General features: G+C 45.9%; 1 long non-coding RNA gene across 1 annotated transcript; it reads left to right on the forward strand.

The window, feature by feature from the left end:
* Positions 1-530: 530 nt before the first annotated feature.
* Positions 531-20165, forward strand: LOC121821566 (uncharacterized). The gene is made up of 3 exons (XR_006062334.2): positions 531-1449; positions 18332-18439; positions 19865-20165. It is a non-coding gene; the product is annotated as an uncharacterized LOC121821566 (long non-coding RNA).
* Positions 20166-22379: the final 2214 nt, after the last annotated feature.

Here is a 22379-nt window from a genome sequence, read left to right on the forward strand (position 1 = left end):
TCCGCTCTCTCTTCTTTCAGACTGAACTTAAATGGCACTCTCTTATGACTCAAGTTCTGTTGTATGTGATGCCATTGTTTCAATTGTAGTCTGGTTCAGAAATGGTCTAAAAGCTCATTTGTCCAAGTCTTTTGTTCAAGCCTTAATCCAAATGCATTGACATTCTGTAGAAATGATTGTACCATGAGGATTCCGACGTTATCCACAGAGGGACACAGTATAATTTGCAATTGGGAGGTGGTGGAAACTTTGGGAGGTGGGGCCTCATTGGAGATAATGGGTCATAGGGAAAGCCAATGAGAAGTGGATTTTGCTTCCTGCTTTCTGCTGCCATGAGGTGAGTGGCCTGCTGTCCCATGGTGGGCCCACCATGCTGCTATGCCTTCCCACAGGAGTAGACCAAAACTTCTGAGAGTGCGAACTGATTTTCTCAGGCCTTCTGTCAGAGTGACAGAAAGCTCACCCAACTCCGTGTGCTTCCATTCACCACACGGGACTTAGAGACTGTGTTGCCAGATGTGTCTCCTCATCTGTCTGCCCCGTGATCTGTAAGGAACACAGGACATCGCTCCTAATGAATTTGTAAACCCAGGACCAGCTCCCGCTGTGTAGGCTGTCCTCTTGAGAACAGGCAGGCACACTCCAGATTAGAGGAACCTCAGCCGCTTCTGAAGGTTTTATCAACTGCTGGTTTCACGCCTGCATTGTTTCCTATTTAAAATCTGCAGCCACTGGGTTATAGAATCTGTACTAAAAACAACTTTATTTATACCAGGAAGAGAGTCTCCCAGCAGCAAACTGCCTGGTAATGGCCTTGACCTGGGCTTTATGTTGCAACAGTCTTCTTCATGTACTTCTTAATGACCCCCAGTCTTGCCCACATGACTGGGAGGTGCCAGAGGGCAGGAATTCGCTGTGCTCCTCACCACATCACCTCATGCCAGGTGGTCTTTGAGTGTCTGAGGAGCCAAAATGAGCGAAACAACCGCCTTGGCAACTGACAATGTTCCAAGACTCAACAACTTGCTTCCTGCCCAGCCAAAGGCTTGCCGCTCAGAGGCAAATGTCACCGTGGTAGAGTTGTCTTAATGAGAAAGCATGCTTGCTTCTCTTCTGGGGGAGTTTCCTAGAGCGATGCTCTTAGAAACTCCTTGGCAGGGATCCTGAGCCAGGCTTGGCATTGACAGCCTCCTCCTGCTGGCATTAACAAGCCTCTTATTTAAATGTAAATGAGCTCTCAGTGCCAGTTTGTGAGTGAAACACATCGCTTGTGTTAAACCAGAGCCGGAACGCTACAGCACACCAAATGTCGGCTTGGTTTCGACTTCCCCGCCATACTCAGTGTAGTGCTTTGCCTTGGCTTCTCCATCTGCAGAGTTGGGTGTCCTCAGACAACAGAGAGGATCTGCAGAGTCCTGTGGCCCCCCTCATAGCTGCTAATCTGCCATGGTAAGCTCTAAGGTAAGGTACTCACATATGCCCCCAATGGGGACCTTATGACAATAGCACCACATCAAGTCCTGTCAACCAAGAGGCCTGCAGTGTCCATGAAGCCCAGCTGAGGCTGGCAACCCTGGCTCCTGGCTTGCTGGTGGTGTCAGAATGTTTCCAGGGTTCTAGCTGTGTCGTACATGCTCTGATCCTCATGTACACTCCTTTTTGCCCGGATTGCTTCTCTTTATATAAAAATACACATTATGCCAATATTGCCTAATATTTGGTCCTACTTAGCCATCTGCTGCTCTGTTCCTACTTTCCCAGCCCCTACTGCCCATATCTGTACGCTATTTTGATGTTTCTCTTCATTTTTGGGTCTTTCTGAAAATGAGTTGTGCTTCTCCAACAGGAGGAGCTTATTAATTCCTCTCCTGGACATCTCAATATCCAATATATGTATAGCTCATAATATGCTATATTGCTTCTGTTGCTGTGTATATCCTACATAGCTAGACAATGTGTGCATCTTGAGGCAAAGCCTAGGTCTCGGCTGGTAGCCTTAGATTTTAGTCAAAATCTGAATGAATAAATACATGAAAGAGTGAAGGAAAGAAACTCCATTTACTCAACACATTCTTACTATAAGATCTAAGTAGGGCTGCATTCCATTTCACCATCCTTCAGTCTGGCGTATGGTTTATAGCTAAGTGTATTAGTCAGAGTTCTCCAGAAAAACAAAACCAATAGGATATATATATATATATATATATATGGGAATCGGCTCACACGATGATGGAGGCTGAAAGTCCTACCATCTGCTGTCTGTAAGCTGGGGAATCAGAAAAGGCAGTAGCGTCATTTAGTCTCAATCCAAAGGCCTAAGACTCAGAAGCTCTTACAGCCAAGGGCAGAAGATGCAGCTCAAGCAGAAAGAAATGCAATTTGCCTTTCTTTTGCCTTTTTGTTCTAGGCAGGACCTCAGCAAATCAAATGATCTCAAGGTCATTGGGGAGGACAGTTCTGTCTACTGTGAAAGATTATGCTTATCCAAAAGTCCACTCTGCTTTTCTATAACAGAACACATGGACATTTAGAAGGAACAGATATGTATTTCTGATTGTTATAATGTGTGGGATGTCTAAGATCAAGGTGTTGGCTTCTGCTGAATGGTGCTGTTTGTCTTCATATGGTGCCTCATATCCCACACTGCAGAAGCCAGAAGGACAAGAATGGCTCAACTCTTAATGGAGTCCTCTGAGAGGTGTTCCAAATCCCATTATTGAGAGCTGAGCCCTCATGACTTTAACATTGCTTAAGAACGCTACTTCTTAGCTGGGCGGTGGTGGCGCACGCCTTTAATCCCAGCACTTGGGAGGCAGAGGCAGGTGGAACTCCATGAGTTCGAGGCCAGCCTGGTCTACAGAGTGAGTTCCAGGACAGCCAAACTGCTTCACAGAGAAACTCTGTCTCAAACAACAACAACAAAAGAAAAAAAAAAAAAGAATGCAACTCTTAATATTATAACAACTAAACTTTTAAAGGGGCACATCTGTAATAATAATTAATATTATCAACTGTCATTTCTAGGGTGCCCTAGAAGACAAGCATCTCTGGACATGTCTGTAAAGTAGCTTCTAGACTGGGTTAGTTGGGGTGAGAAAGTCCACCCTAAGTGTGGGCAGTAGACTGAATAAAAAGAAGAAAGCCAGGGGCTGTCCATAATGCTTTGGCTGGCTCTTGGGAATATATTCCTCATACTGGGTTGCCTTGCCCAGCCTTAATACAAGGGGATGAGCTTACCCCTACCTCAATTTGATATGTCATGCTTTGTCATACCCGTGGGAGGCCTGCCCTTATCTGAACAGAAACAAAGGAGGAATGGATTGGAGGAGGGAGGTGGAGAGGAAGTGGGGGAGGGATAGGAAGAGAGGAAGGAGGGAGGAAAGGAAAAATAAAAAATAAATAAACAAGGAGAAAGTAAGCTGTGCATTGGCATTCATCTCTCTGCTTCCAGACTATCGATGCGCTATGACCAGCCCCTTCAAGGCGCCTGTAGCCATACATTCCCTGTCAGGATGGACCCTCAAATTGTAAGCCAAAATAAGTCCTTTCTTCCCTAAGTTGCCTTTGTCAGGTATTTTTATCATGGTACATATGATAGAGCCACAGCATATGATTACAAGCCTGCCCCAAACTACTGCCTTGACAGCTGTCTGGACATCACTGATCCAAAGCAACTTGATAGTAAAATGAACCATCATTGCAGGGGTCATTTTGACAAACCTCACAGCACATCACAGGGACAATTGAGTCTATAGGATGTGCTCCAAGCATTAGAGATGTGTAGTAGAGACCTTGCATGAAAAGCAGAACGGGCACTTGGAAACGGAATGCGAATGATATGAAGGAGCCCCTGGGACACTTGGGATCCAGCAAAATGCCTTTGCTATAATGCAGAACACCTGTCAACTCTACTATCTGAAAGTCTCAGTTTCTGGGCCACCTCTGTTCAGTGACTGACGGAAGGGTATTTATGAGAGTTGACCCCAGGCTAACACGTGTAGACCTCACTCCCCATTCCCCCATCCCAGTCTCTATCAGGCAGGCAGTACCCCTTTGTAGATTCTGGTTGACGGTTTGCACCAGTGAAGAGAATTCCAGGTAGCAGTGGTGACTCAGTTCACACTGGTTTGGTGTGTCCTGTGTGTTAGCTTTGAATAGGCCTTTGAGGGGCAGAGCTTCGAACAGAGGATTTAAGTCAAAGAGGACAGAGGGCAAGACAAAGTTGTCTTTGTCATTTCATCCACAGAACTAATTCTTAAAGAGAAACGTCTGCTCTAATAAAAGCCTTGAGAAGAAGCAGTCAGTGGAACCATGGTATTTCGGGAGGTGTGCACATCTATCTGTACTTGTCCATGCATACGTACCCTCTTCCTTCTTCACACCTCTTCAACGTCTCACTAACCCATGATGGACACTTGGTTCACAGAAACCGAGGGGACACAGGCTTGCCTAAGAGTCTCTTTTTCCTGTGATGTGCATTTTTCTCTCTCTTGGTGGGATATTGTAACAAGATGCTGTCTGGGAGGCTGACAAACCTGTGCAGTCATGAGATTTACAGCCGCGAGGGGTCAGAGGCTAAGTGGAAAGTGTAGATGTAAAGGATCCACTTCCCTGAAATACTGCCTTCCTCGGGGAAAGGGACACAGGAAGTGATCTATGGCTCTCTGGCCCTCTTTATTTAAGGAGTTTCCCTTAACTTTCCAAGAGCATAACCTCTATGGCGACTTCTGAGACATTTGCTGCACTGTGCTGGTGGCTATTTTTCTGGGGCGGACCTGGAAGTGCTTCTGTAAATGAGAGCATAAGGAGGCTAGAGGACTCACCTCAGAGAGGCTGGAGTTCAGCTAGGATTTGGTCGGCCTCATTAGCCATTGACCTGAGCGTCTGAATCACGGAAACGGATTCTACTTCGGTAGCATCCATGCGTTTCATCTTTGGAAAATGCAGTACCACCTGATGCCTCTCCCAAGCCGTTGGGGCGGCCTGTGCTTCTTGTTCATTTCTTGTCAGAGAGGAAGCTGCCTTGACCCGAGAACCTAAAATCCTGCCTCACAGTTAGTTCATTCATTCACAGTTGCCCAGGATGCATAATTTCTCAGTGTGTATCGTTCCCCTGTTACCCGATAGAAGAACACTGATGTAAAGCTAGGCTGAGCTGATGGTCAGGCGAGACACATCTAAAGTAGACTGGAAGTCTTGTGGGTAGATCATCAGGTACCTATGTGCTATGGTGGCCAAGAAGTTTTTCTATGACCAGGGAGTGCGAGTCCCCAATACAGATCCGTAGACAATATTGAAAGGAAAAGGGATGTTCATTCTCGGACTATTGCCTCTGACCAGCCTGCTGCTTCAGTGCTTTAAGGGAGCAGCAGTTTTAAGTCCAGGAGCACCAGGCCACACTAACTTGGGGCCTACTGAACATCAGACTATCTCAACCGAGGGTAAGGCAGCACAACACATCTCTGATGCCTTGAGAGCAAGCCCATGAATGGTGTCTGTGCTCTGGATGGCTCACATTCACTAGACCATGAGACGGCAGCCTGAGGATTTTGCCTCAGTCTGTTGCCAGGGTCAATACAACTGTAAGGCACAACCTGAAATATTTCACATGGGGCCTGAGACACTACTGTCTATCAGAGCCGATGTGAATCATCCCCGTAGGCTCCTCAGATATAGTGGACTCTGGATGTAAAAAATGAGAACTGGGCAAGGAACAGTAAAAGACCATTGAGGTACAGAAATCATGGACCCACATTTAAGATGAGGCTATGTGATATATGTCAAACAGGGGACTTGCTTTAACAATTACTGTTATGATTATTATTAACGAGGCAATGCTTGTTTACAATCTAGCTCTTAACAATTAGTCATAGGTACTACATAAAATTTCTATTTATTGACATGCTATAAGAGCCTAGGTTTGTTCATAGAACTGAAAAAACACTGACATATATATTAAATATGTGGATTGTTTTATCTAAAACTATTAAGACATTTAATTTACTTTGCCCTGTAAAATGTCCCTATGTATTTCTCATGTGTATTGTATCTATTATATACTCTTTAGATTTTTTTTTTTTTGGTTTTTTTGAGACAGGGTTTCTCTGTGTAGCTTTGCGCCTTTCCTGGAGCTCACTTGGTAGCCCAGGCTGGCCTCGAACTCACTGAGATTCGCCTGCCTCTGCCTCCCGAGTGCTGGGATTAAAGGCGTGCGCCACCACCGCCCGGCATCGTAGATTTTAAATATAGCTATATACTCTGAAGTCATTATATACTATATGTACTTCAGGCAGCAGTCATATGATGACTGCTGTGGGTAATGCATAAGAACTAGTAGGAGAAAATTTAGAGATCCTTCTATGTGTGCAGAGAGGTGTCTGGACACACTGGGAATGGAGGACCTCTTCCCATCTCCACTTCATCCCTCCGCTATGTCCAGGATAACCTTTGTGCACGTTCAGAGGGAGTTCTATTAGCCTCCCTTTTATTCCCCACATCAGATCCAAAATAGCCATCACACGAGAGCTTACCATTTATGAGTTTGTGCCATAGTCCCGTGACTTAGGCTTTCCATGCCTCATTTCCTTCTGTAAAGTAAGGATAATGGTATCATCCCCATTTACTTTGCAGGATATTTTAAACATCTCAAACTGCATAGGGAATGTGGACAATCTGAAAACTACAGATCCATTCAAATGCATGCAAGAGAGAGCTCACTGCCTCTGTGAGAGGTCGCTGAGGATCTGCTGGACCCTCTGGCATCGGCTGCTTCCTTCCCTATGGCTGCCACGCTTCTCCTACTGTCCGGTTCCTGTCACCTGTCTCTCCATGTTAGCACTTAAGTCTCATATAATGTTCTGGGTTTTGTTGTCCTGTAAGAGATGTCCCAGATCAGGGGTCAAGCACGGCAGTGTGCCGTCGTTCATTCTCAGGGCTTCTAGAGGGTACAGCGTCGGGGCTTTCCCTTGTGTTTCTTATTTCGTCTGCTCTTTCATGTTTTCCCATCTCATGGAAAAGGCCTCAGTTTCAGTTCTACCACGGCATGATTCCAAGTGAGCCATTTCCTCTATTAGTCAGTGGAAATCCTTGAAACAGGACACTCATGAAGAAAATGGGCATAATTGTTCCATCACCCGGTCTTGCCACCCTAGGGAGCAAGCTCCACAACATGGGCCCTAGAATTCCACTCAAGCCATACCCAGAGGACAGCAGCCCCAACACCACTGCCTCCGGCCCTTCCCCTGCTTGTTTCTGACCTTCCACTCACAGGAACCAGAACAAGCCACGTCCCCCCCCCCCCCCTGTGTGACATAGAGGGCTGCCTTCCTCTCACACTCCATGAAAGAAGCTGAATGTTGTAGCCGGGCATGATGGCACACATACGTAATCCCAGTACTCAGCGCACTGAGTTGTCCACTGAGGTGGGCAAACCAGGCAACTTAGCGAGACCCTGACTCAAAAATCTAAAATAACTCAAATTAAGAAGACATGGTTGGTTTTTAAAAACCATTTGGACTGGACCACTTTTGGCAAAGCTCCAGCAATGTCGAGTGTAGTGGTTTTCAGCCTGTGGTCACGTATTAGATATCCTGCATATTGGATACTTACATTGTGATTCCTAACAGTAGCAAAATTACAGTTATGAAGTAGCAAGAAAATAATTTTATGGTTGGGGGGGTCAACGCAACATGAGGAACTGTATTAAAGGACCACAGCATAGGAAGGTTGAGAACCACTGGTCTAGTGTCTTGCATATGGATTCTATGATCCCTTCCTGGAGATCACAGAAATGTAAAGAACCACACAATGGGACATTATACAAGTTTAACTAGCCAAGTTATAAATTCACGGCTGCCTCGGCACCCATGGGAGTTCTTGTCAATGGTTTTCCACATCCTGCACTTGGGGAGGTTCTGCTTACTTGAAAACGTTCAGCACGGTGGCTTCACGGGGTTGGTAAGCTTTCATTTCAAAATCTGTTGACACACATACACTGAGTTTTGTGGCATTTAACCAGTAAAGACACTTGTCAGATTTAACTAGCCAGTGTGGTAAAGGCCTAGTCCATCCCAGAGCAAGCAGAATCTGGGAAAATAAGCAGAGGCCTCATAAAGGCGCCAACACCAAAGATCCATTTATCCAGAGAGGAACCAAGAAAACAAGCATTAGCAGAGTCAGTAGTCTAAGGCGGAGTTATGGCAGCCTTTTAGATTTTATTTTACATTAATAAGATTTCCCCCCCCTCTGAATCCATGGCTTTGCCCCCAATCCCTATCTGACCCATGATTTTTCTCTCTGTAACAGTTGCTCAGGACTAAAGGCTCAGGGACAAACTAATATTACTCCCGTTGACGCAATGTGGAGCAATGCTGAGGGAGGAAGACTGTGGCCTTCACCTGTAGCACAACCGGTCAAACTCAAGCTTACGTGCTAATGGTTCTCCCTCCCTGCTCTAAAAACAGTCACCACACTGAAAACATGGAGCCTCATCTGAGAAAAGACCAAGAGTTTTCAGGGGCAGCTGGAATCCTTCAGAAGCATCGGTTCCCAAGAGGCCCGAGCTCCATTATCTTTACTGTCAAGGAACTCGCCCCGCCCCCACTCCCCTTCCTGTTCAATTCTAAACTCGAATCTCTAACAAAGTTTTACTTTGCTCCCGTGCAATATTTGACTTACAATTTTAACCCACTCATTCTAGTCACGTCCTCGAATGCCACACAGGAAAAAACAAATCTGTCCCCTTCTTTTTTTTCATGGCAACTTTTTGATTCGAACATGGTAAAACTATTTTAATTCGCTTTCTGCTGCTGTGGTAAAAAAAATGTTCTGAATGAAAGCAACTTGGAGAGGGAAGGGTTTGATTTGGCTTACCCTTCCAGGTCACAGTCTGTGGTTGAGAGAAGTCAGAGCAGAAACTCCAGCAGGAAATGAAACAGAAAGCATGGAGAAATACTGCTTACTGGCGCATTCTCTTCCTTCCCGCTCCTCTGAGCTCCTCTGCCCCCCTCTTCTCCCCCACAGCTTCTTCAGTCTGCTGTCTTCCACACCTGCCTAGGGATGGCACCACCCACAGTGGGCTGGGCACTCCAACAACGATCAGCAATTTCTTACTGTAATCAAAAGCCCCTTCTGAAATAGGCTTAGGGCAGCGTTCATTTGATTTTTTAAAAAAATCAGATTTTCAGGTAGCAAACAAAGTAGTGGGTTTTATTTTGCCATTTTCATGCATCCTTAGCTCTTATTTATCTCCCTCCACCCCCTTTGTATGGTCTTCCTCTGGGCCCTCCTGCCTGCCCCCCCAACTGTGGTCTCTTTTCTCTCCGGAAGGCTATCCATTCTGCTCTCAGGCCAGAGTTCCTTTGAACTGACTCAGAGCTCAGCTGCAAGTCCATACACTCCTAATTCAGAGCAGCCAAGAAAAGAGGAGATGGACAAGGATTAAAGAAGGGATCTCCACTCTCCACCATGGTGTTAGAGACCCTGAAGCACGGGGTTCGCTTCAAATTATTAAGGTCTATAACAGCAAAAAAGGGTCAGCCTTGCCTTGTCAATCATAAGGGACAGGAAGACACTGCTGTGACAGAAGGTAGATAATAGAACAACATAGTGAGAGAACTTAACGCTTTTGTGTTCGTGATGTGGGACTCTTCAGAAGTGAAGACTGAACGGAGAGAAAAATCTCTTGTATCCAGGTCCAAAGAAGAAGGGACAGCCATGTAGAAACGTGGCTGGTCAAAAGGCTTTGATAGAGTCCTAACAGACGGAGCGGGAAGCTGGCTGGGTTTGGACTTGGTCTGATTCCTTTTGGTCACTCCATGTAGCAGACCTTCTTTTTATTTTTTTTAAGACAAGGTTTCTCTGTGTAGTTTTGGTGCCTGTCCTGGAACTCGCTCTGTAGACCAGGCTGGCCTCGAACTCACACAGATCCGCCTGCCTCTGCCTCCCGAGTGCTGGGATTAAAGGCGTGCGCCACCACGGCCCAGCTGTAGCAGTCCTTCCTTACAGGTATGGGGCACTACACTTGTCACAGGAGGGGCTTCAGAGGAGGAGGGAAACAGCTAGACCGTCGCCTTTCTAGCTTCTGTGGCTTGCTCTGAAGGGAAGGGGCTCTAGTTCCCACGGTCCACCTTGTGGACCGACTTCCAGGTTTCTGAGTCACTTGGTGAAGGAACGGGGATGAGAGGTAGGAGACAAGAGAAAGTTATAAACTCGCTTGTGGGGCTCCTAAGAAGTTCAACATATTCAGCCCAGCAAGGTGCCATCCTTTGGGCTGTCACGTTCTCAGCCCTAACATCCAGAACAAGCCTGTGTGGAGTCCCAGGTCCCATCTTTCTGCCCTCCCGGGCAGCAATCATCTTATGGCAATATATTCAGGAGACAGTTCTTCAAAAAGAAATCTTTTCCCCATTTACTGCTTTAAAAGCAGAATCCACGGCCTAATTGAGAATCCTTTCTGCCTAATTACTCCATTCCCATTTTTTTTTTTTAAAGCAGCGGAGTTGCTGTGGAATTGTGTGCTGTATAATGTCATCATTTAGCGATATGTAAATCGGCAGAAGAAAGGAAGAAGGAAGGAGCCACAGCAGAAGAGCAGAGGATGCTGGGAAATTCTGTGTGGCAGGATGGGTGAGGAGGTGTGCGTGGATGAGGGAAGAGCCTGCGCCTCTGGAGAGCTGGGTTTGAGTTCCAATCTCCACTCACACACCTCTCTGCATGTAGGCATCTTCGTGGGCTCCTAACTTTTTGTCTGTCGAAATTTTACCCAGCGTCTACTACAGCTCCTGGTGCAAAGTGAAGTCGGCATGAATGAATGAAGGAGACCCTGGGTTGCCTCCCTCATGCGTTGTTCACAGAGAATGAAGTCATAGGATGACCCTGGACATGTTTAGACCTTCTAAAACACGGATTATGTATAAGGTGCTTTGGAGCCTGAGGGAGAAGATGTTAGTTAACGTCAAAACGAAACAAAAAAAACTGAAAACTCAAACGCAGCAAACCCTTTTCCTTGCCTTATGTATAAAGAGGTCTGCTTCACAGAGTGCAAATAAAACATTGTTTTAATGTCCCAGTGTCTGCCACAGATAAAGTCACTTTTAACTTCCCTTGCTGTCTAGCCTGTTCTACACATGACAAAGAGGTAGGATAGGGGCTCATTTTCTCCATGAGTTTAAGGGCAGCTCTCCCACACCACGCATTCCCAGATGCTGTTCACATCTGGGGCTCCCAAGGTCGGTCCTTCATGGATGTCGTTCTCAGCTTGGCTCTGAGACGCTCCCTGTAATCTAGTGGGGAGAGCCTGAGTTGAAGAGGTAACAGAAAGGAACCCCTTCATGTGGGGAGAGGGAAGCATGCTCTACTGGTCTTATATAACCCAGGCTCACTTGCCCAGAGGTGACATCGCCACAGGTCGAGAAAATGCCTCACAGACTTGTCTACAGTTCAATCTTATGGATGAATTTTCTCAACTGAGGCTCCTTCTTCCCAACTCTAGTTTATGTCCAATTGACAAGAAACTATCACAGTGGGTATATATAACAAAACAAAACAAAACAAAACACCATGAAGTTGGTAGAGGGGATGTTGGGAGCAATGGGGGTAGATATGATCATATTTCATTGTATACCTATATAAAATTCTCATGATTAAAGAGAAAGGAATTAAGTGATCCAGTTCACCCACTTCCACTGGCCAGCATGCACACCAGAGAGTGAGCCTCGCCAACCATTTCTCACTGAGGACAAAGCTTTGTCATACTTGTGGCCAACATACAAGTACAACATACAACATACTTTTTTTTGGGAAAGCATGTGCTTTGGTGCCTCTCTGAGCAGGTGACATTAGCTGGAGCTGGAAGAAGGATAAAGAGGCAGTCATGAATCAGAAACTACTCAAGGCCTAGCAACTGGGACTGGAGTCTTCCCCTCAGGACTCACTGAGCCATGTTGCTTTTCTCCTGAAGCCAGAACCCACATGTCTGGTCAGTTCACCCAAATTTTCATGTATCGGCTTTGATTTTTTTTTTTTTTTCTTAGCAGCCCAGCGAGGTTTTTCCACTTCTACCCTGGGCCAAAGACAACTTGTCACCAAGACCTCATGGCTTATTTTTCAATATTTGTTCAGAACAATCACATTCCAAGTCTCGTTATTCTAAGTGTCCATGCTGAAAGTTATGAGACACCACCCCTCATGACTGGGTTTGATTATTCAAAAATTACCCAGGAGACCCTTGGTGAGGTCAGCAATAGCTAATGAGCACCCATGAGAAAGTCCCATAAAGTCTACTTGTTAAAGTATGGGGGAAAGACCCATAGATAACATAAGTACACATCAAGCATCTTTTTGCATCATCACGGATGTATGGGACAATGTCAGTGTATATAGGTTAGTGAACAGTGCTGCTGGGATCACAGAAATCAATGATACAGAATCTGGGTTCTCAGGAAATTCTGAGCGTGATGAGGACAGGACTTTAAATAAACATATGATTATAATGCAAAATAATAGATACTATAGGCAGAGAGAATCACAGAAGAAATACAAGCAATAGAAAGAAAGGAATGGGCTGGGCGGCAGTGGTGCACGCCTTTAATCCCAGCACTCGGGAGACAGAGGCAGGCGGATCTCTGTGAGTTCGAGGCCAGCCTGGTCTACAGAGCAAGATCTAGGACAGGCACCAAAACTACACAGAGAAACCCTGTCTTGAAAAAAAAAAGAAAAGAAAAGAAAAGAATGCTATTTTCTTGAAGGTGAAACATGGGAGACTTTTCAGAGCAGGTAGTATTTGTCTAAACCTTGACAGGCTCAGGAGTGTATATTATACACATACACACACACACACACACACACACACACACACACACATGAAACGTGGCGGAGGCAGGGAAGCTGCAGAGTCTGCATGCATCCACATGCAGGGACATCTCTGTCTTCTTACTGACTCTTTTGTGCCTCTCTTCATAGGCCTCAGTCCCACACAGGCTGTCTCTGATCACAAACACACAGAGGGCACTGAAGGGGCTTTCTTTGGAGATAGCATCCGCAGGCTCCCTTAATCTACAAAAGGACATTTCACGTTCGGGGGTTGGGCGATAGTCTGGATCTGCTTGTCAAACTTATCTCAGCCCTAAGAACCAGAATTTTGGCCACATAATGACATTTGTTCTCAACAACTCATTTAAGAGTCACTGTGAGCCATAACCCTTATATCAAAAAAAAAACCTGGAGAAGGCCAGATGAAGGCTCTGATCTCTTCTGATTCATCAGGATGTTGGCCCTTTAGGCTCTAAACTCTACCTTCCTGTTGGCATTTCCCTCTCAATGCCCCCCAAGGCAGCTTGGGCCCAACAGATATGCTAAATTTATTTTATTCACTCTTCCCCAGATCTGCTCCTTTTCCCATGCAAATTTTGACTAATTGTTTATCTAATTAGCAACTGAAACGAGGGCACCAAATCACATTATTCCTTTTGTGTATCGCTACTTTTTCTGCTTTCTCACCATCCACATGAAATGACTCTGCAAAGCCTGACACATGTATATCTTCAATGTTCAAATCTTTCCCGCATTTCCAGTCCCGTTACCAGTGGTTGTCATATAGCTATCGCACAACTTCCAGAGAGCCATCTTGCCCTACCTGCTTCTCTTGTACACTGTCTATAGGTTGCTAGAATGGTTTTTCAGAAAGATAAAATATTCCTATAATATTGTTTCTGCATAGGGACTATGATTAAAACACCATGACAAAGGCAACTTATAAAAGAAAGCATTTAATTCGGGTCCTATGGTTTCAGGGGGTTAGAGTCCAAGACTGTCGTGGTGGGGAGCTTGGCAGCAGGCAGGCAGGCATGGTGCTGGAGCAGCAGCTGAGAACTTATATCTGGAGACTGTAAACTTTGTGGTTTTTGAAACCTCAAAGCCTGCCCCTGGTGACAAACCTCCTCCACAAGGCCACACCTCCTAATCCTTCCCAAACAGTTCCACCAACTGGGGGCCAAGTATTCAAATATATGAGCCTATGGAGGCCATTCTCATTCAAACTGCCACAGGATACAAATGGTTTCATTTGGCACTCATGGTCTTCCCCACTGTTGCCTGGATATATTTTATTCACATTCCAGAGTCTGTTCTCTCTGTTCAACCACCCAACAAAATCTTACCTATTCTTCAAGGTGGTTCAAATGTCACATTCTTTGTGACCAACTTCTTGATCCCCAGCCTTGCATTGGAATTCACTCTAATCCCTGTCATGTAGCAACTTCCTTCTAAGTGAAACGTTCCCTCCAGGGAAGAGAGGAGAGGCTACTGATGTATGAACTTCATATATCGGAGATAGCCAAAACATGTAAGATCCACAAGACCCCATCCAGAGGTTATAGAAGCAGAAAGACATGCTGGAGGTAGAGACTATCTGTGGCCAGCCTACCTGCTAGAAAGGAGAGTCTTGGCTCTGCTGAGTTGCCTGCAAATTGTGCAGGGAGCCCTAGGACTGCAGCTTTAGTGAGCTTCTGGTATTGATTGGGATGGGCTTTTCACTGATATAGCTACTCTTGCATCACCCCTGCCCCTATAAATAACCCCTCACCAATACTCCTGTAGTAATCCCAATAAACTCATTCGCCAAGTCAGACTTTGGCGTAATTGCTACTTTAGTCTGTCTTGGATTCCTTTTCTGAGATCAATAGTGGTGTGTGTGTGTGTGTGTGTGTGTGTGTGTGTGTGTGTGTGTGTGTGTGTGTTTTCTGGGGGAAAGTCTCGCACACTCGCACAACTGCCTCTCTTGTACTTCCCAAGCTACTAATTGTTCTTTTAAGAGGTAAATAGAATAATGACACCCACCATCACAAACATCATCATCCCCTGAACCTTTGAATATGTTATTTTACCTAGGAAAGGCTCTGCAGGTGCAATTAGGTTAAGGATCTGCAAATGAGGAAATTACCCTGCACTACCAGGCAGACCCAGTGCAATCACAAGTGTCCTCACAGGAGGGAGGCAGAAGGTCAGAGAGGGGACGCTTTGCCCCTGTTTTTGAAGATGAGGCAAGGTGATAGGAGTCAAGGAAGGTAGGTGGGCCCCAGGAGCTGGGAGAGCTAAGCATGATACGGAGCCTCTAGAAGGATGAAGCCCTGCACCCTCCAGAACAATATGACAGCAGCTTGGTGTTATTTCGAGGTGGATAATAACTTACTTATGCGTCAATAGCACACTGATATGCTCTACTTGTATTTATTTATTTGCCTTTTATTACACTGTTCTTTGAACCATAAACTCCTTGAGAATGGGATCGATTGATCAGACTGATTGCCACACCCACTTGGGTGGGTATCTGGCACAAGCCCATGGAGATTCCTAATATGCCTTTAAATGTAAAGCAAATGTCATACGTGGGGCATTTGAATTGAAATAAAGGCAAACCTTCCATAACTAGATTGAAACAGTAGTGCCCGGGAACCCAGGTCGGCTGAAACACATGTGTGGGCATTGTTTCAGCTGGTTATCTTTCATGGGGCAATGATGCCAGACCAAGGGCAAGCCTCAGCAGTGGTGGGAAATTTATTAAGCAGCTCCTTAAGGTGATGATGCTTTGGGGTTTATGTAGTCAGATGTTTCTCCGATCCTGCCTGGCCCTGAGGTTGGGATGAATCTCTCCCAACCAGTAAACACACAGAGGCTTATATTAACTATAACTGCTTGGCCATTAGCTCAGGCTTACGACTGACCAGCTCTTTCTTACACTTAAATTAACCCATTTCTATTTATCTATGTTTTGCCACGTGTTCTGTGGCTTAGCGGTCTGCTGGCATGTTGTTCCTTGGGCGGCAGGCTGGCACCCCTCTGCCTCTCTCTTTTCTTCCTATCTGCTTGGATTTCCACCTGCCTCTAAACTGCCTTGCCAAAGGCCAATAAAGCTTTATTTATCAACCAATCAGAGCCACACATATTCACAGCATACAGAAAGACATCCCACAGCAGGCTTATGCTGTTATTTTACCTCATTGACACTCTGTACTGTTTTTGCTCTTCTTCAGTTTTCCATAGGAATATATGTGAGGACCCTGGTAAAGAGAGCTGAAGCTCATGGCCTTAGCTGGTCATCTCAGTTATGAGCTACTTTCAGCAAGTCCCCTGTCTCCTGTCAGTTATTTCTTCTCAATGCATTCATTCATCCCCCTCTCCCAACACACACACATTAATTCATCAATTATCAAGAATGTTCTGCAGCTTGTGTAAAGATCCAGAGAAGAAAAAGGCAAAGCATTGGGTGTCAAAGTGTATGCATCAGAGAAAGGAGAGGAGGTAGACAAAGTGGAGTGGTGACTGGGACATTTGATGCTGCTATTACTGTTATGATGATAAAACACCCTGACAAATACAATTAAAGGAGAAAGGGTTGATTCTGGTTCACAGTTTAAGGCTCTAGTCCATCATGGTGGGAAAGTCAAGTGAGTGAGAATTGAAGCAGCTGGTCACACCTATCCACAATCAGGAGGCAGACTAAATGAATACCTGTTGGTGCTCAGTTCCCTTTCTCTGTCTATAATACAGTCCAGGATCTCAGGCAGGGACCTTTACCTCCCTCTGTGGTACTGCCGAGTTCATGTGGATTCACGTGTGTAACGTTTCAATCTAGCTCTGAGACATCACTCAAAAGATCATCCAATTTCTATTCAGATACCCACAAAAAAGACCTCCACTTTAAATTCAATGGACGAGTCTTCCCACCACATATACTATACTGTACTATATTATACTATACTATACTAATATATTATAATATAATAATATAATCATGATAATCCAAAATAAATAATACATAATTTTAAAAAGGTAATCCTCCAACAGTTGTGCTGTGGGATGGTCTGTATGTCAAATGTGTGTTCTGATTGGTCAATAAATAAAACATTGATTGGCCAGTGGCTAGGCAGGAAGTATAGGCGGGACTAACAGAGAGGAGAAAAGAAAGAACAGGAAGGCAGAAGGAGTCACTGCCAGGTGCCGCCATGACAAGCATCATGTGAAGACGCCGGTAAGCCTCGACCCATGTGGCAAGGTATAGATTTATAGAAATGGATTAATTTAAGCTATAGGAACAGTTAGCAAGAAGCCTGCCACGGCCATACAGTTTGTAAGCAATATAAGTCTCTGTGTTTACTTGGTTGGGTCTGAGCGGCTGTGGGACTGGCGGGTGACAAAGATTTGTCCTGACTGTGGGCAAGGCAGGAAAACTCTAGCTACACAGTTGTGTCCGGGAGGCCCACCATTCAGATGATTCTAGATTCTTTAAGTTGGTGACACCAACCGTCTGAGAGCTATGCTAAGTTGTGCATTACACAGCTACATATTTTCTTCTTTATCATTTCTGTAACTTGTACCACACAGGCAAGACTGAGGTAACAGTGAGTGCTGTTTGCTGTACACTCAAGGCCCAAGCTTTCTCTCACTAAAATGTTACACTCAGTCCATAAAGATAGATGGACTGCTAGGGTTCGGGCTCCCGACTCAGCACTGCAGCTTTTCAGTGTGATGGTCTAAATCAGTGGTTCTCAACCTGTGGGCTGTGGCCCCCACAAGGGTCACATATCAGATATACTGCACATCAGATATTTATACTATGATTCATAAGAGTAGCAAAATTACAGTTATGACAGAGCAATGCAGTAATTTTATGGTTGCGGGTCACCACAGCATGAGGAACTGTATTAAAGCGTGGCAGCATTAGGAAAGGTTGAGAACCACCAGTCTAGACGGACAAACAAAAGTTCACCCCTTTCCAAAAGGAAGTCAGCATCCCTTCTCATTGTCACTTAGTGGGTCCAAATTATTAAACTCTCTTCACCACAAATCATGGCTGCTCTGCTGCTAATTTATTGTGTGATTTGGAAAATTCCCATCCAGTCTCTTCTGATTCCTATTCATCCCTGCCTACCTCCTATGATTATTGTGGAAATGAATGTGATAATAATATAAGGGATGTTGCAGACTAAAAGCTATTTTTATGTGCTGCCCTTTAAGTAATAATAGTGATTCTAATATAATATTTACATGAATAATTATTGCTGTTTTTCTTATTGCCTTCTCACTATTATTAACATGGGAACGTTGTTATTTGCTTCCAAGAATCAGGCAGCTGTCATTTGTCAAGTGATTCAGTTGCCACAAGACACAAAGCAGGCTCCATCAGGATGCACTCAGAGCCCTCTTCCCTAAACAGCACATCTTTCCCTCGGGACCACAGGAGCAGATTTTATCTATTGTGAAAGCACTTATTGGGACACAAGGGATGGCCTAGTTCTGAGCCTTCTCCAGGAATGATCTTCTCACTCTCACATAGGTGGAGGATCTGCCTCTGTGCAGTAGGTGACCAGAGCCTACCAGGAGCCGCTGTTGGATCCCGTGGTATCCAGTCCCCCCTTTTGATTTCATTGTCTGACGCACATAGGTATGTCTCCATCCTTCTGACATGGCTGGTCTAAACAGACTTACCTCTCAGACTCTGAGGAAGTAGATTGTGACTTTCAAAAGGACGACTTCTTTTGTTGCTACTTCCTCAAAGTGCTTTTGCTCCTACTTAATTACAAGTCCCAAGTTGGCCTCCTTAATGACCTCCATCTCCCTTGTTGATGAACTACAATCAACAAAGTTTCAATGTTATTTGTAAATGCTGCAGCTTAGCAACGGGGGTTCTCTGTTATCCATGACTAGATATTAGTACAAAAGATGACCTGACCCTGCATTGCTATTTCCAGAATGAACAACTACTACCGTGCTCAATGGACAATTGGTCCTGGGGTAGGCAACTGAACATGGAGATGAGGGTCTCAGCCCTGTTATTCATTGCCCTTGTGACAATTTATTCCTCTTTTCTCTGTAACATGGGCACATACAAATTTCTTTGCAGCAAATGTCATACTTACATGTGTTGGTAACTAGGAAGTACTGTGCAAAGATTAGGTCACAGCAGATGATTTTAGGGCTTGAAACAAGGAGCGGGGGTATATATTCATTGTTTTGTATTGGTTGTCCCTCCTGATGTCAGGGAGCGGGGGAGAGGATCGGTGGCAGTGGAGTTGTGAGAACAGTGGGGACAGACTAGGCACTTGAAGTTAGGAGAGCTTGTCCTTGTCAGGCTGTCACTTACTCCGTGTTACGACAACCCAAGCAGTCCCCTTTCCAGGTCTTCCCCAGCCTCTGTCTTATGATGGATAAAGGTTCTGCTACTAAAGCTAGACTAAGCCAAGCCAATTTTAAAACATGCCAGCACCATTAGGCCATACTGAAAGGGTCAAGCAGTACTCATGGCTCACAGCAACAGAAGAGAGCGCTGAATGCTGTGGTGGCGGAAGAATCACGAGCCATGGTTACCTTTTTAGAGCTTAATTAAGAGGAAGGAGAGAGAAAGAGAGAGAGAGAGAGAGAGAGAGAGAGAGAGAGAGAGAGAGAGAGACACCCCGCACAGAGGACAGAGGCCCGTGGGAGGGCACGCCCACTGTTTAGGCTGGGACGCCATCGCAGGCTGGTGATGTAATAAGGCCATCATCCTTACACAGATGATTTCTAACATCCCCGCTGTTACGTACTAGAATAGGTTCAATTTATAAAGCTGAAGAAATTAATAGTTACAGGGGAAATGACATCTTAAAGCCAAGCCGCTGTCACTTCGTAGATAAGGGGTAGTTTGAGTAGGAAACCAAACTGGTTAACTCATGATACAGAAGTGTGGTGGCGAGTGCCATACCCCATACATACTGAAGGGGCAGAAACCTGGCTGTGAGTTCTGTGCCTAACCCAGGACAAGACTGGGCCTTAACCTCCTCCTCACCAAGCCAAAGGGTGTGTACTCAATGTTTTTTTTTTTTTTTTGAAGTTGTTCCCACTCCGAGTGTAACTCCTAACAAGCCCTGGGCACAAGGAATCAGGCCGGCCTCCCTGCGTGCTGAGAGGCAAGCGCCTGGTTGGAGCAGATGGAGCGTGTCTATCATGGCGGCTGCACAACCAGTCTGGTCACTTCAGATGTCTCTCCAATTAACACTCATGGAGGCGGCCAACTGCTCAAGCAGCAGAATGTGATGGTGGAGAAGATGGTGGGAAGGCCCGGGCCCGGTGCCACACCTATTATCTAAGCCTCCTGCGTGAGTAGGGGAGGAGTAGGAGGGGCCAGCCAGACTTCACAGAATGTGGGAGGTGGGAGGAGGGACGGGTAAAAATGGGAGGTGAGATGCCTGCTCAGATTTCTTTAGCTGCCGAGTCCTAGAAAGTTAGAGCTGAGAAAACTCATTCAGTAACAGCCCTTACTACACACTTGGATTTCATTTCCTCTTCTTCTTGCCATAGTGCTGGGCACAAGGGCGCTGTCACCTCTTGCTCCTTGCCTCCTGAAGGATGTCTCGGCCTCCTATTTTATCTATTTTCCCTCTCAAAATCATGTCCGACAAGAGAGCCAGCGTGAGATGTCTAAAATACAAACATGGTTGGTTATATGATTCCCTGTAGTACTAGTTCCTCATGGTTTTGGGGTGGGGGGGAATGTAAACCCTGTAGCCCCAACTTGTTCTCAACTTGTGGGTGGGTGGGGTCAAACTACCTTTTGACAGGGATCCCCTAAGACCATGGGAAAACACAGAGGTTTACATTGCAATTCATAACAGGAGCAAAATTACAGTGATAAAATGGCAACAGAAATAATTTTAGGATTGGGGGGTCACCACCGCACGAGGAAGTGTATTAAAGGGTCGCAGCATGACGAAGGCTGAGAACCACTGCCCTAGCCTAACACACAGGTTCCTGGGGAATCCCACTTTTTGCCCCTTCCATCATCCCACAGTGTCTAGCCGCTACTGGGGGAATCTTTCTGAAATCCCCTCAGTGCTCTCCTTTGCATACCCCTTCCTCTGTGGTCTTCTTCCCCTTTGTCAAAGACGCTCTTGGACATCCCAGTTTAGATCCCACCTCTCCTGGGCGCCATTCCCAGACTGGCACTCCAAGGTCCGTGCTCCAAGACCTGACCTATCCCTCCCTGCTGGGTAACAGCTATGAGAGTTTTCACCGTCTTCAAAGTTGGTTCCTGTAGGTAGACCTCACCTTCTCTGCTTTACCACCCTGAGATTTCAGGGAATGGGGGATTGTTCTGCTGCCAGAAAGCAAGACTTACTTTGACAACAGATTCTTGTTTTGGTTTGGTTTGGTTTTTCGAGACAGGTTTTCTCTGCGTAGCCCTGGCTGTCCTGGAACTCACTCCATAGACTAGGCTGGCCTCGAACTCACAGAGATCCATCTGCCTCTGCCTCCCAAGTGCTGGGATTAAAGGTGTGTGTCACCACCACAGAGGGACAACAGATGTTTTAGTGAGCTCCAGAATCATTTCCCACTGGGGTGCCCCACACTTCCTTCAGCTGAGACCTTGGTCAAGGAAGGTCCTGAATATGAACTGCCTGATTGGTGGAGCCCTTTTCTTTAGACCAGCCTCGAAGGAGGAAGTGATTCACTGGAGGCCACAGAGAGGGAGGGAGGGTCTAAGATGTTACACCCTTGACTCCCATAGCTGCGCTCCCACATAGTTTTAGCCAACTCTTTTCCTGTGAGAAAGATCCACTCGCTGGACAGGGTAACTGTGCAAATGCAAAGGAAATCTTCAGTTGCTCTGGTGTGCCAATTCCCCAAGGTCGTGGAATTCCTGGGTTTGTGGGTATTGAGAGATGCGCCACATGGAGCAGGCAAAGGGAGAGCAGGGCTGTCTGAATAGGCCGTGAAGTCCAAAGGCTGGCAACAGTGGACGTTATTTAAGGAAAAACAAATAGGATTATAGATGGCACTCACTACTTCGGGTGGGGATGTTATCTATGGGTCTTTGGGGCCAGGCAATGGCAAACAGACTTCCAGAATCTTCCTGCTTCAAGCACGTAGGAAATCCCCGCCGGTGTTGTTCTTGGGAGGGAAGTCTGGCTATGAGTAGTTTTTCCTGAAAAATCAAAACAGCTCCTCCGAGTGGGCCTGCCTTCCAGGGGCAGCTTGGAGCTGGGCATTCTTCCCTGTGCCTGGGTGTGAGTGTGAAGGTATTGGGAGGAGAGAAGGGTGTCTGAAGGTCACAGTGCTGGGAATCCAAACCTCCAGGCCTTGATTTATAACTCCGGGCCTCAGAGCCCCTCCCGCTCAGCCCACAAAAACCCCCAATTTTCTTCTCTGTGAGCCAGGACTCTCCAGAGCTGGGAAATGAGATCTAAGCCGTGGCTTTTTCTGGGCTTACGTATGGATTCTTCCTTGAGATGATGGCAGAAAGGGAGAGAAATGGTTCTTGAAAGTGTGGGCAGAACACCAGGGTGAGTCAGAAAAAAGTGGCCTGGAACGGGCTGGAGATAATCCAGCCTGATGCTCTCCTTGGCTTC

Source organism: Peromyscus maniculatus, chromosome 12 (assembly GCF_049852395.1).
Source record: "Peromyscus maniculatus bairdii isolate BWxNUB_F1_BW_parent chromosome 12, HU_Pman_BW_mat_3.1, whole genome shotgun sequence".
Taxonomy (NCBI): Eukaryota; Metazoa; Chordata; class Mammalia; order Rodentia; family Cricetidae; genus Peromyscus; species Peromyscus maniculatus.